Consider the following 12,915-nt stretch of genomic DNA (forward strand, 5'->3'; position numbering starts at 1 on the left):
GTAAGTGGCAGAGGAATTTTGGACAGTCAGAAATAATTCTGAGTATGGATAATGGTAATCTGAAGAGCATGGGAAAAGAAAAGCTCAAAAAAGTAAAACAAAAGGATACAGTTCAAAAAATATTGCCCTCTGAAGTTTTGCTGAGGGTTCCTGGCAGCAATACCTGCTTTAAGTTAACATATTTGAAGGTAATAAAACTCAGCCTCAAGGGGTGTCTGGGTGGCTGTCAGTTAAGTGTCCAACTTCGACTCAGGTCACGATCTCATAGTTCTTGAGTTCGAGCCCTTCATCGGGCTCTGCACTGACAGCTCAGAGCCTGGAGCCTGCTTCGATTTTGTGTCTCCCTCTCTCTCTGCCACTCCCCTGCTCATTCTTTCTCCCTCTCTCTCTCTTTCTCTATCTCTGCCAAAAATAAACAAACATTAAAAAAATTTTTTTAAATAAAAAACAAAAAACTCAGCCTCAAATAATTTAGCCAATCCATTCTGTTTAGGTAAGCCTGGTGTTTATGATGTTTATTCTTTCAGCGGTACAGGGGGAGGGGTCTGGACCATGTTCATCTCCCTCTTTAAAGTCAGTACACAAGAGTACGACATCAAACTACTAAGGTAGTAGGTACACAAGGTACAATACCAAAGGCAAATGATACTAAGAAAAGCTTGTATAATTTTCCTCTAGAGTTACTTTTTTACTAATAGAAATATCAAAAGTTAATACCATATTCCTCCAGAACTTACTATATTAATAAAAATAAACATCTCTGCAAGTCCAAGCTCATGTGGAATCACTAAGCATATATACATGTCATTTATGTTTAGAGGATGGATGGGGTGGTCAATAGGAGTCAATGGAAAGGGGCCAAAAGAATCAAGTAACTCAATTTCAACAATGATCTATTTAAGACCATTTGAAGTATAAGTAGCTATGGAAAATGCATTTATGATCATCAACTTTTATTCAATAGAACTTGCACTTAAAAATTATGCTTAATGAACCCAACATCTGTGAGTTAGAATCATGAATTTCTACTCCTTTTTTTTCTGTTAAAAAAGCTATTCATGTGTAGTAAAGTGCAAGGCCTAATAGTATCTTATTCTTGATTCTGTGTAATGTTATGACTCAGATGCACATTGTGTGTGAACAATGACCCACATGATCCAGTCTTTCCCTTTATATTTCTCTGAACTGACTCCGATGAGCAACAGCTGATAAATTATACATCATATATGACCTGTCTCCTATGCAATATGCCTAGAATAAAAATACACAGCATCTCAAGTCAATGACTATTTTTGTTCTACTTTACTAATGTCCTACAAAGGGCTGGAAAAAATATTTCAAGTCCATAGTGTGAATGGATGACACCATCAAAGCAAAGGGGAGAATGATATGCAGGGGAATTTCTGTTGTAAGAGCATCTAATTCCATGTTCAGCATAAGTTGCCTGATTTATTCAAATGATGTTGCTTCTATTTCACTTCATCTTTGTATGATAGGCTTAAAATATTCTTTTTGTTTGTAAATGAATCACAATTTATTGTATGCTGTTGGAGACATGTCTTTTACTTTATCATGGGCAATTTTATGATCATTTATGAGAATATATTAGGGAATATTTTAGAAATATTGTATTTATGACATTAATAGTCTTAGTTCTGATTCACCATTAAGATATCAGAATGAACCACTGCTACTTATTGATACTCTAAATCAAGCATTGGCATTTTTTTTTTCTGTAAAATACCAGATTTTTAGATTTGGGAGCTAAACAATCCCCAGAGCAGCTACTCAGTTCTGTCACTGGAGCATGAAAGCAGCCATAGATAATGCATAAACGAGTGTGTGTTTCAAAACAAAAATCTCTTGCTCACAAATACAGGTGGTGAGCTGGATTTGACCCAAGGGCTGTCATTTATCATCTCCATGTTAGGGCAACTATTCTGTAAGTGGTGACTCAGTGACCCAGTGCGACTTCAGTTTGGTGGTTACCCTTCGTAGATAATACCATGGTGTTTGCTATCACTGAGGAATAGATGGCCAGAGGATCATGCACTAACCATTATATGCCTTGGCCAGGAAGGGTCACATGTCCCTCTGCTGACAGCCCATTGACCAGAACTAATCACATGGTCTTATGTAATTGTAAAAGGGCTGGGAAATCTGGTAAGAGATGGAATGTTAACTGAGTATGCTGTCTCTGCCACACTCAAGAATTACAGACAGTGATTAGTGGAAAGAAAAGTATAGTTATTAACAAAGTATAAGTTTTTAATGAAAGGCACAAGTTGGCCAAATAATTTTAAAGAAACGGATACTATATAATCTTTTTTGTCTTATGCTTTCAATAATATGGGCTATAGTAAGCCTTGCAGTGCTAAAGAATTGTTGAAAAATGAAGAAGATACACAAATAGGAAAAAGACATTTATTTTATCTACAACTAAAAAAGCACTATTCAGAATAAATATTGAAGGAAAATAGCATTCGTAGAAACATTATTGTGATGAAACTTTACATCTAAAAGTTGAAAAAAGACTAAATGCAGACCAAAGAACTGTGATTACAAACACCCACGGACAAAGTAGTGGTCGTCCTGACAACAGGCTGCTGGGAGAAAAAGAACAGTGCGAGATCTACTGAGGAAGAAATCAACACAACTAAAGAAGAGCTAGATCCAAAGCCCACCAAGGACAGAGAAAACCTCTACAAAGCTAAAGTTGCTTTCATTCATTCTTCAAAGATAAAGAATTTTAAATTAATATCTAAACTTAGACATATGTGATATACAATATATATTATACATAATGTGTGCTATGTATCTCTCCTGTTTATATTATCTTTTTAGTAAGATATATAGATGAAATAACTATAGATGCTATATACATAGTGCCATTTACTACAATGAAATAATCTAGCTTCCAAATATTAAACATTAAGATATAGCACCATAAGTTTATTTTATATAATCCACATATCTCTTAAGCCATTTTCATTTTTAGAGCCAACAACAGAACCATAACTATCTTCCTTTCAATATTTTTAGACATACTTTCATAGAGTCCTGGGCACATGTCTGGTGACTTCCAGCCTTCATTTCTTTGGTTTTATCACACTCAAAAATGATATGGTGACTTATTCCCAAAGATCATTTTGCTTCCACTCCCAATTTTCTTTACTCATCATAATAGTGTCCAGAGTTGCAATTCCCCATATTGATTCCTCTACATTTTTCATGATGAAATATTTAATAAGGCAAGTCAAGAATTTATCAGATGTCCTGTTTTTAGCAGAATAAAATTTCTAACAGATGAAGTCCTCCATCATTACTAATACTGGTACTGTTCCTGTTTTATGATATACATTAGGAAAGCATTTTGAATACTGTTTGTCTGACTTAGAAGCTGTAGAATTTTTATTTCTGCTTCTCACATCATTTATTCTCCCCCAAAAGGTTTCAACGGCAATTTCACTTTTCTCTTTGTGAATTTTCATTCAAGAATACATCTTTCTGATGTATGGTCAGTAGCAGAAAAAAAAAAATCAGCTTTGGAATCAGACAGGCCCAGGTCCACATCGTGGGTGGCTTTTCACAAGGTACATTAACTCTTTGAGTCAGTACTCTTTACCTAAAATTGAGTAAGTTTGATCTAAAATCTTTACAAATTTATTTCAGTATTCATCTCCATTCACTTGGAGTTTGGCAACCTCTTTTTTTCAGTTGAAGAATCTATTATTAAAAGAAACATCTTAATCCTTTTAGATTCCTTAGTTTTATAAAGTTTTGGGAGGTAACTTGTTATCAGTTTCTTTGGAGAAGCTGAATAAAAGTGAAAGACAATTGCTAAATTCTGTTTGGTGAATATAATAAAAGGTGCATGGTCCTAGTTTACAATCTAAGTAAAGCAACTTTACTTGCATTTTTTATTTTTTTAGAAAAAAATTTCTAAAAATTTCTCTGAGTGCATGTCTCCATTATGTAACAACAATAAACAATGCAAAATTAGAAACATAGAATTTAACAACTACTCAAATAATGTGCTAAAATTTTCACATGTTACCCCTGGAAAATCACTCATGAGACTTCCACTGAAGACTACTAAAACCAACAGCAATTCAAAGTCAAATAGTCAGCAAATAACTTCTAAATTCCTTTCACAGGAAAGTATTATCCTCTATCTGTTGTTGCATAACTCTCAATAATGCTAAAGGTAGTTATTTGTATATTGCAAGTAAAGTAGGCCTTTTAGTGTTGGCTAATGCAGAGTGGAATGGCCATTAACCATTCATTTTTTGTGATGAAGGGATTGCATTTACACAACTTGCAGGATTTTTATTCGCTCATTTGTCAAGTTTACTTCTCTAAGGTTGTCACAATTTTTCTTAGTTATCATCATTGGAAAAGTTGCTTGTGGCATAAGTTCATTAAATGTAGTATGTCCAAATGAACCGTGTATGGTATAGACAGATGGAAATTCTATCAAGCAAGATTTATGCAAAAATATGGCTCTGTGCAATGGCAGGACACTGTGGATACTTGGCTATTATGTCCCTGGTTTCTCTCCAGAGTTATTGCCTTCCAGTATCTAAAATACTAACTTCCTAGCCTTGGAAAGGCTTAGAAGGACTTTATAAAAAGTACAAAATATACTTGATGTATTGGTTTTAAACTGTGAAGGGACTCAATGACTTTCAGAAATCTTTTTTTTTCCTTTACTGGATTATGCTAATTAAGACCTCTAATATACAGGGTCCTCTCTACCTTCCTAAGTCTATACTTTTGTTTTGATTTTGTAGTTTTGCCTGTAGTATACCAGTCAAGTCCCGTGCAGACATTATTGTTTCTAGAACTGTTCAGTAAACAATAGTTCCACAGTTATTTACAAATGTAATCAGTTCTCTCTAAAGTAATATTAGTCATGGAATTTGAACATAAAAAGAGACTTCATTCTGTATAAGATAGAAAAAGAAGACACTTTGTTGAGTGAAAATAAAGTCTATAGGAAGACAGTTTAAATGGAACTACAACAAAGAGAAGGAAAAACTGACTAGGTCAGCAAGACTTTAAATAAGCTGGGTAAATTTTCTATAAGTCTCTTTAATATTACCTAAGAAATATAGATTTTACTAGTGAAAATTATCTTAAAGAGTGGAGGGGGGAGTACTGCAAATTGCAGTAATAAGCAAACCTCAAATGATAATATAGATCAAGGATAGCAAATATTTATTTCTCACTCAATTAAAGTCCAAAATTGGGTTCCAATATTTGCAGCTGCCTCTTTTACACAGTGTTCCAGACATTCAGACTCTTCCCCTCTTATACCTCTGCCATCTTCAACTACTGAAAGGGGAGAAGAGAATTACCAGGAGGACTGCCAATGGGCGAGTCTCCAAGACTGGGCTGGACCTGAAAGTGGTTCCTCACTCGGCAGATACCTATGGCTACAGATAGTAGTAACGCCACACCCAGCCACAAAGATGTCTTTGAAATGCCATCTGGCTGTGTGCCCAAGAACAAAAGGAAGGGATAGGATGATGGGCCACCAGACTCTGACACAACTACAGTCAAACCAAAGAAACATACACCATCATACCATTGCAATCACACAAAGGAAAACCTTCATGAATCTGTTACATCTTCTCTGACTCAACATGATAGCAACCCATATACAAATTCATGAGATTCTCTAACATGTTCATTTTAGGGTTATTTATTTTTTTAAATATAATTCATTGTCAAGTTAGCTAACATACTGTGTATACAGTGTGTGCTTGGCTTTGGGAGCAGAGTCTCATGATTCATCGCTTAAATACATTAGGGTTACTGATTAACTGAGAAAAATGGAGACAATCTCAATTTTTTCTTGATACAGATAGACTTAAAAATACATTCATTATGTAGAAAATTAGGTAGCTACTAACAGAATGAAGTGAAGATGTATAGTTTGAACTTGACGTCCATGATAAACTAATTAACTTGCAGCACTTAAAACATGCAACTATGGGAAAAAATTTGTTATAAATAAAACTGAGTGTATTTGTTAATATGTGAATATATGTAGAGAGCACAAAAGTCTAGACAAAGATGTGATAATCTGATGCTGAAGTTAGGGAAAGTGGGGGGCACAGACTTTTACTTTACAGTATTCTGTACTTTATCTTTTCTTAAAAAACATTTAATACTGGGGTGCCTGGATAGCTCAGTTAGTTAAGTGTCCAACTCGTGATTTTGGCTCAGGTCATGATTTCATGGCTCATGATATCAAGCCCCGTGTTGGGCTCTGTGCTGACAGTGCAGAGCTTGCTTGAGATTCTCTCTCTCCCTTCTCTCTCTGTCCCTCCCCCACTTGTGCACGCTCTCTCTCTCTCTCTCTCTCTCTCTCAAAATAAACAAACAGAAAAACATGAAAAACATCATCCTATATTACTTGTGTAATGACAAAAATAAAGAAAGAACTGATTACAAAAAGAATATCCAATACAGGGGAGGAGAAGTTGAATTTATTATCTCAATAATAAAATTTGAGAGTTTCATATAGGAATTGCCTGATTGGTCTCCCATCTGCAAGACAGAGCTAATTAGTGTGGTTTCTCAGGTAACATGATGATGTAGAGAGATTTTCTTCTCTCTGAAATCTGGGCTCCATAGCTCAAAAGCTTAGAGGGTAAAAGAGAACTCTGCTTGGAGAAAGTGCTACTTTCCAACACTGTCTTATGGAACAACTCCTTAAAATCACCTTAAAGTTAATTATGCCTACTCACTATTGAGTAAGTTGAAGCCCTAAGGTCCCTTCAACTGAACTAATATGTGTATTTATTAAATACTGCTTCCTAGGCACCTGCCCTGTCTCCTTCTATGGTAAGAATCAAAGTGTATGCACCTTTAGCAAAAAAAAAAAACAAAAACAAAAAACAAAAACAAAAACAAACAAAAAACTCAGATGATTAACTCAGAGGCAAATCAGAGAATCTTTGGGACAGACAGCATTTAACAACATAGATTTGAAAGTTAATGAGAACCAGGCTTGACTAAATTCTCATGTCACCATGTGGATGCCTCAGTTATCTTGTCAGAATAATGGTACCATAGTTTTCTTCTCTTCAACCTTTGGACAATGGTATCTTCTACTTCAGAGGGGTGTTTGAGGAATGAATGAGGCAATGCTTCAAAAGCTTTTAGCAAAGTGCCAATCTGTGCTATGTCAGTTTATATCATTTTTGTTTTGGTGGCTGTTGCATCATGTGAATACGCCTGAGAAGCAGCCTGCATCAGCTCTTAGAAGTAGCCTGAGTGGAGGGAGAAATGTGCTCCAGAGCTTTGCCTGCTGCCTAGAGACTATCACGCCTGCAGTTTTCCCTGCTACTGTCAGAGAAAAATCTACTGGAACCTTCAGCTTAAGTCCAGAGTTCTATAATTCCATAAACATTTGCTGAGCCAGTACTCTGGGCTAGGCACTTTGTGTCATGGGATTCAAAGATGAGTAAAGGTCTTTATAGATGAGTTTCTGCAGACCATTTAAATGCCTGGTAAAGGTCCTATGGGCTAGCAGAGCAGCAGCTTTGCGAAACAAGAAGCAATCAAAGATCTGTGTCTGGAGCTAAGAGCGCTCCACCTTTGATCTCACAGTGTAGCTGCCTTCTGCAATTGCCTACATTCCCTTTCTCAGTGCTCAGGGGTGCAGGTGGGAGCACTACTGTATAGAACTGATTCTCTCAAACTTGCACACACGTGCGCACACACACACAGTCTCTCTCTCTCTCTCTCTCTCTCTCTCTCTCTGTCTCTCTTTCTCTCTTTCTCCAGCCTTCACAGGCTATACATTGTGACTCCTGCACTATATGTCTGTTGTGCTATGAGCATAATGAATGATGAAATGTCTTTTAGGGGGTCTGAGCAGTATAGATGATCTCTTCCCATCACCGTAATTGTATTGCAAGCGAACTCAGAAATGAACAATAAGAGCCCCATGGCCTGGTGTTTTTGTTATTTTTATTTTTCACCATTTATATTAACTTGTGAATGTATGTATTTGGTTGCTCTGATTCATGGAGGAAAAGCAAAAAAAAAAAAAAAAAAAACAAGACAAGTGTAGAATCATTTTGATTGCATGTGATGAAAACATTGAAAAGCGACAGATATTCAATATTCAGGTCAGTTGAGATGTTAGTGTGACTGGCATATCAAAATCTAATCTTAATTAAAGCCTTGGAACAATTAAGCAGTATTGAGAAGAAAGTAAAACAAGGGAATAAGCAGTCTTCCTAAGAATCAAATAATTTTTCAAATGCATTGTGTCTGACTACCTGTACATATAAATGCAAAAAAGGTAAGGTTATGGCATGTGAGAGTAAGATCTTACATTTCATGAATATGGGGAAACTTGGCATGAGTCCAGAAATGGGGAAGTATTTATTGTGCAGTTTTGTCTTCCTCTTTTATAATTAATTCACAATTAGACGGGTAATTATAATTCAGAAACGGGCAAAATACATTCAATGGTTTTAACCATTGATAGATTTGTAAACAAAAGCAGCTGGACTGGAATTTCTTCAAGGAAATATTTACATGCCAACAGTTTATCAAACTGAACGTCTGCTGATAAATCTACACATGGGCATTATGTTAATGATAGTGCAACAATGATTCATCCAGTGCTGCCTACTAGCTTCACAAGGCACCAGATGTAAAAGAATAGAATCCAGGAGCAAAAGGGGAAAAGGTCTCTGTGCTTTTAATCCTTCAGCACCTTTCAGAGGGAACTGCCATCAATTTGGCCATCACCCCTCATTCCTTAAGCTACTTTATATTACATCATTTCTTAAAGAGAAATTAAAAGAAACCAGGACAAAAGGTGATTAATTCCAAACCATAGGACTTCAGTGGTCCAGAATACCAAAAAAAAAAAAAAAAAAAAAAAAAAAAAAGAAAGAAGAAAGAAAGAAAGAAAACAAAACCAAAAACACTTTGTTCTAAATCCCCAATAAACTATGCCTTTGTTTTAACAAGCTGGCCATGCAAATGACTATGGAGTATCCTGGTGTAACAATCTCAACATTTCAATGCTCTTCAACATTTTTCTTTTTTTTTACCAAGTGGCTGAGAGGATTGATGTCAAGTGATCTTCCTCCCCCCGCCATAAGGAAGAGTGAGGTTGGGACTGAAAAGCTGCCAGGAGAGGAAAGATGTTTTCAGGAAAATAAGACACAGAAGTGGTGTTACTAATAATACACATAGAAATGGGGCAGCATGATAAAATGGAAACAATAAAAATCCAGTTTATAAAGACACATGGCTTAAATCTTTCCTTTTCTGGATGCCTAATATGTGTGGCATCTTGGATGATTTACTCAACTCTCCTGAACCTCCACATGGTCAGCTCTGAAAGACTAATATTCACGCCTCCTACCAGATTTTTCGAGTCAGAGTACCAGTCACTGAGCTAAGTGTGTTTTGTTTCACCTTCATATTCATCTCTAACAATATCATTTTCTCCAATTAACTGATAAGGAAAGTAGGCCCCATAAAATTCCCTAATGTGCTCAATTCACAAATCTAATAAATGACAGACCGATGACTTGAAACTAGCCCATGCACTTGACACTATTCTGTGCCAGCGAAGTTCATTCTCAGAAGGAAAGCCCCAAAACCTGGTTACTATAATCAAAAGCCAGTGCTGACTTTGGATTATACATGCAACATTCACTTGAATAAATGAGCAAGAAGCCTATAGAATCTCATACTTTCATAAGTTAGAGAGGAGACTGGTTCCAGAGCTTGGAAAAAATCTGAACTAAAAAAACGATGGTTATATATCCTATGATCAAAAAACAGAGGATAGCAATGAAAGACAGAATGCCATTTTTAAATAGGAACTTCTAGAATTAATGAAGAAAAACAACTTGTTTAGTATATCTATAAAGAAGGCTTTCAGCAGCAAATACTAACAAGAACAAAAGACTATAAAGCTAGTTCAAAATAAAGATACTTATTGTATAAGAAACAAACAATACAGTTTTGGCTCAGTAGCTCTAGATGTCCCTAATGGCCAATACTTTGTTCCTCCTTCTCTGTTGTGGATTTCTGGTGTGTTAGATTTTTTGACCTAATGACTTTTGCCTTATGATTGCAATATGGCTACTGTACCTCCCCCCCCCCCTGCCAAAAAAAGGAAACAAGGGGTGTGAGGCACAATATTTTCTTCTCATAAATATTCATCCTGTTCATTTGGATAAGGAGCCACAGGAAACATATTTCTCCTGTCTCATTGATCAGAAATGTCACATGCCTAAAGTCTGGCTACAAGGAATGGCATTCCCAGAATAGATTATTTCCTGGGTATAATGATGGAGCTGGCTAAGAACCTTGTCCTCCATAAGACTAAAGGATTTTTACTCAACACCTATTTAAATTCACTTTCTATCAGCAGAAAATGAGGAGTTGGGATGGCTGCTTAATAGCCAATGAGCGGCATGTGCCACACATAGTAAATATGCATCTAAAGCATCTACCCACAAAAGGTTCTTTTAATGAAATAAATATATATATATAAATGATGTCTAAGAGGTGTATTTCAAGCCCTGCAAAAAATACTAGGCATATTTAATTTCAAAGCTAAAACATTAACCAAAGGGTGGTAATTCTGTATCATCAGCTTCAAATAAATCAATGACAGTAGTAATTAGAGATGGTATGAATCCTTCATTTTCTTTGTGAATTGTTCATAGTTGTAATTCAATAGAGAAAAAATAAGAAACAACAATAATAATAACTTTTTATTAGTCATGCTAAAGTAGCAAACCAGTGGCATGGATAATTGAAAATAGTGGATTATATGCATAATGATTAACTACTTAGGTTATTTGCCTTACCAGGGATCATTTTACATTCCCAAAGCATATTATCACATATTTATTTGAGGAAGTAATCACTAAGCATCTTGGGTGGAAAGTTCTATAAATCTAGGTCAGGGAATTTTCCACAGTTAAAATATAATGACAATATAAAATTCACTATAAAGATAAAGGTGAATTTTTATTATCAAAAAGTGTCTTGGCTGAGCAATGTTAACAAATGCAGTTTTGGAATGATAGTAGAGAACTTTCAAGAAGCTGGAAAAAATTGGGAATATATAACTCCACCTGTTATCTGACTTAAATTTAGAAAGGCAATTTCTTAGTCTAGCTTCCTAAGGGTTCAGACTACTTTTTCCAAATTATGCTCTGTTATAAAGTTTGAGGGGCTCAGTACTTTTTGGAATAGCATCCTGAGCACATAGATTTCAAGTCAAAAGTATAGGCATGCTAATACTGAGTGCACTGTTGCTATCACTGCCATTTCATTTTATGTGCCTTCTCTTAGACTTACAACTATGCTTAACAGTTGTGGTAGTGGCATTTCATGTCTAATTAAGTCCCTTTCGTAGATTACATCTCGGTCTTCTGCTGTTGTTTGTTTTTTGTTGTTGTTGTTGTTGTTGTTTTTAATGGTAGATGTAGCTCTTATTTCCTAGTCCAGTTAGTATTGTCTGTATTATACTGCACATTTGATGGGACTGGAACTATCTTCTCAGCCATGTCTTCCAGTCACTTAATTGAAGTGCATTCACAAATAAACATGAGAATCTTAATACAAATTGCTTCCATATCTCATTCTTTTAGCTAGAATTCAGTGGTAAGCGTTGGTTTTTGTGCATTATCCTCCTTTTAAATAGTCCTACTTATGAACTGCAACTTGGACGAATGTACACAAGAAATAAACCAAAAAGCCAAAGTGGCCAGACTGATGTCATGCGTTTTAAATATAAGAAAGTGGGCTGGATTTTTTTTTCCCTCCTATTCTCTGTCATTTGAATTTCTGCCACTCTGAGATAGATAGTTGGCCAAGTAGTTGCACAAGAATACACATGAGGCACATATTTGGTCTATCAGGAAATTGGCCATAATAATTTATCACTTAAACCCAGACACTTTGGAGATAAAAAAGGGCATTATTAATAAATAGTCTAAGAAATCAGGCAAAATCTGGGACTTCTCTGGCCACAACAGGACATACAACACTCTAAATTTAAGTAACTGAAACACTTGGTTCTTCTATACTCGTTAGCTGGATTCCTTTTTATACAGTTTAGAAAGCAAAACAGAATTGAAAAAATAAAGTCTCATAAATTAACTTCTCAGTAAAAATCCATAGAGATCACACCATGCAATCATGTGAAATGAAAGGGAAATTAAAAGGAGATGGGGATTTTTACAACATGGTACAGAAAAGAGAAAGTGAGGGAAAAACACAAGCCTTTAAATAGGATAACTTCACACAGCAGCACAAATGCAAGAAGAAAGGCCTCTTAAAGTGTCCCTTGGCACCAATGTTCTTATTTGCCAGAGGGCAGTTTTCCTTGGCCAAATGCTTTCTGATTTCAGTAAATCTACCTCCTGAACAATTTATGCACGGATTTAAAGAAAAGGTTTAGGAAGAAAATTACTTTGAACAGATCAAGAAATAAATCAGTTCAAACACACAGTTTTGTTTCATCTGTGATTTATGGAAAAGAGTAAAATAGTATTCTATTTGCTAAACTCCACCTAATAAAATACAATACCTAATCTAGGAAATAAATTGTTTGTGGTTGTAAGGAAATAACTAGATGGCCTTAACAACAACTAATTTCAAAAGTATGTTATGATTGCTCATTTCAAAGGGCATGAGACAGCTAAAGTCTGTTGTAAAATGTTTCATAAGAATAAAGTAAGATTGCCCTCCTAATGTATACCTCACTGCTCATGTCTGAATATCCCTCAGTATTCTCCTATTCCAGAATATTTGTAGAATTTATGATACCCAATCTGCCTATGATTCTCTCTCTGAATATGGTATAGGGGAGACTTAAACACCACAATCCCTGGTCATTGTCTTTTTCCC

The sequence above is a fragment of the Leopardus geoffroyi genome, chromosome A1, assembly GCF_018350155.1.
Source record: "Leopardus geoffroyi isolate Oge1 chromosome A1, O.geoffroyi_Oge1_pat1.0, whole genome shotgun sequence".
NCBI lineage: Eukaryota > Metazoa > Chordata > Mammalia > Carnivora > Felidae > Leopardus > Leopardus geoffroyi.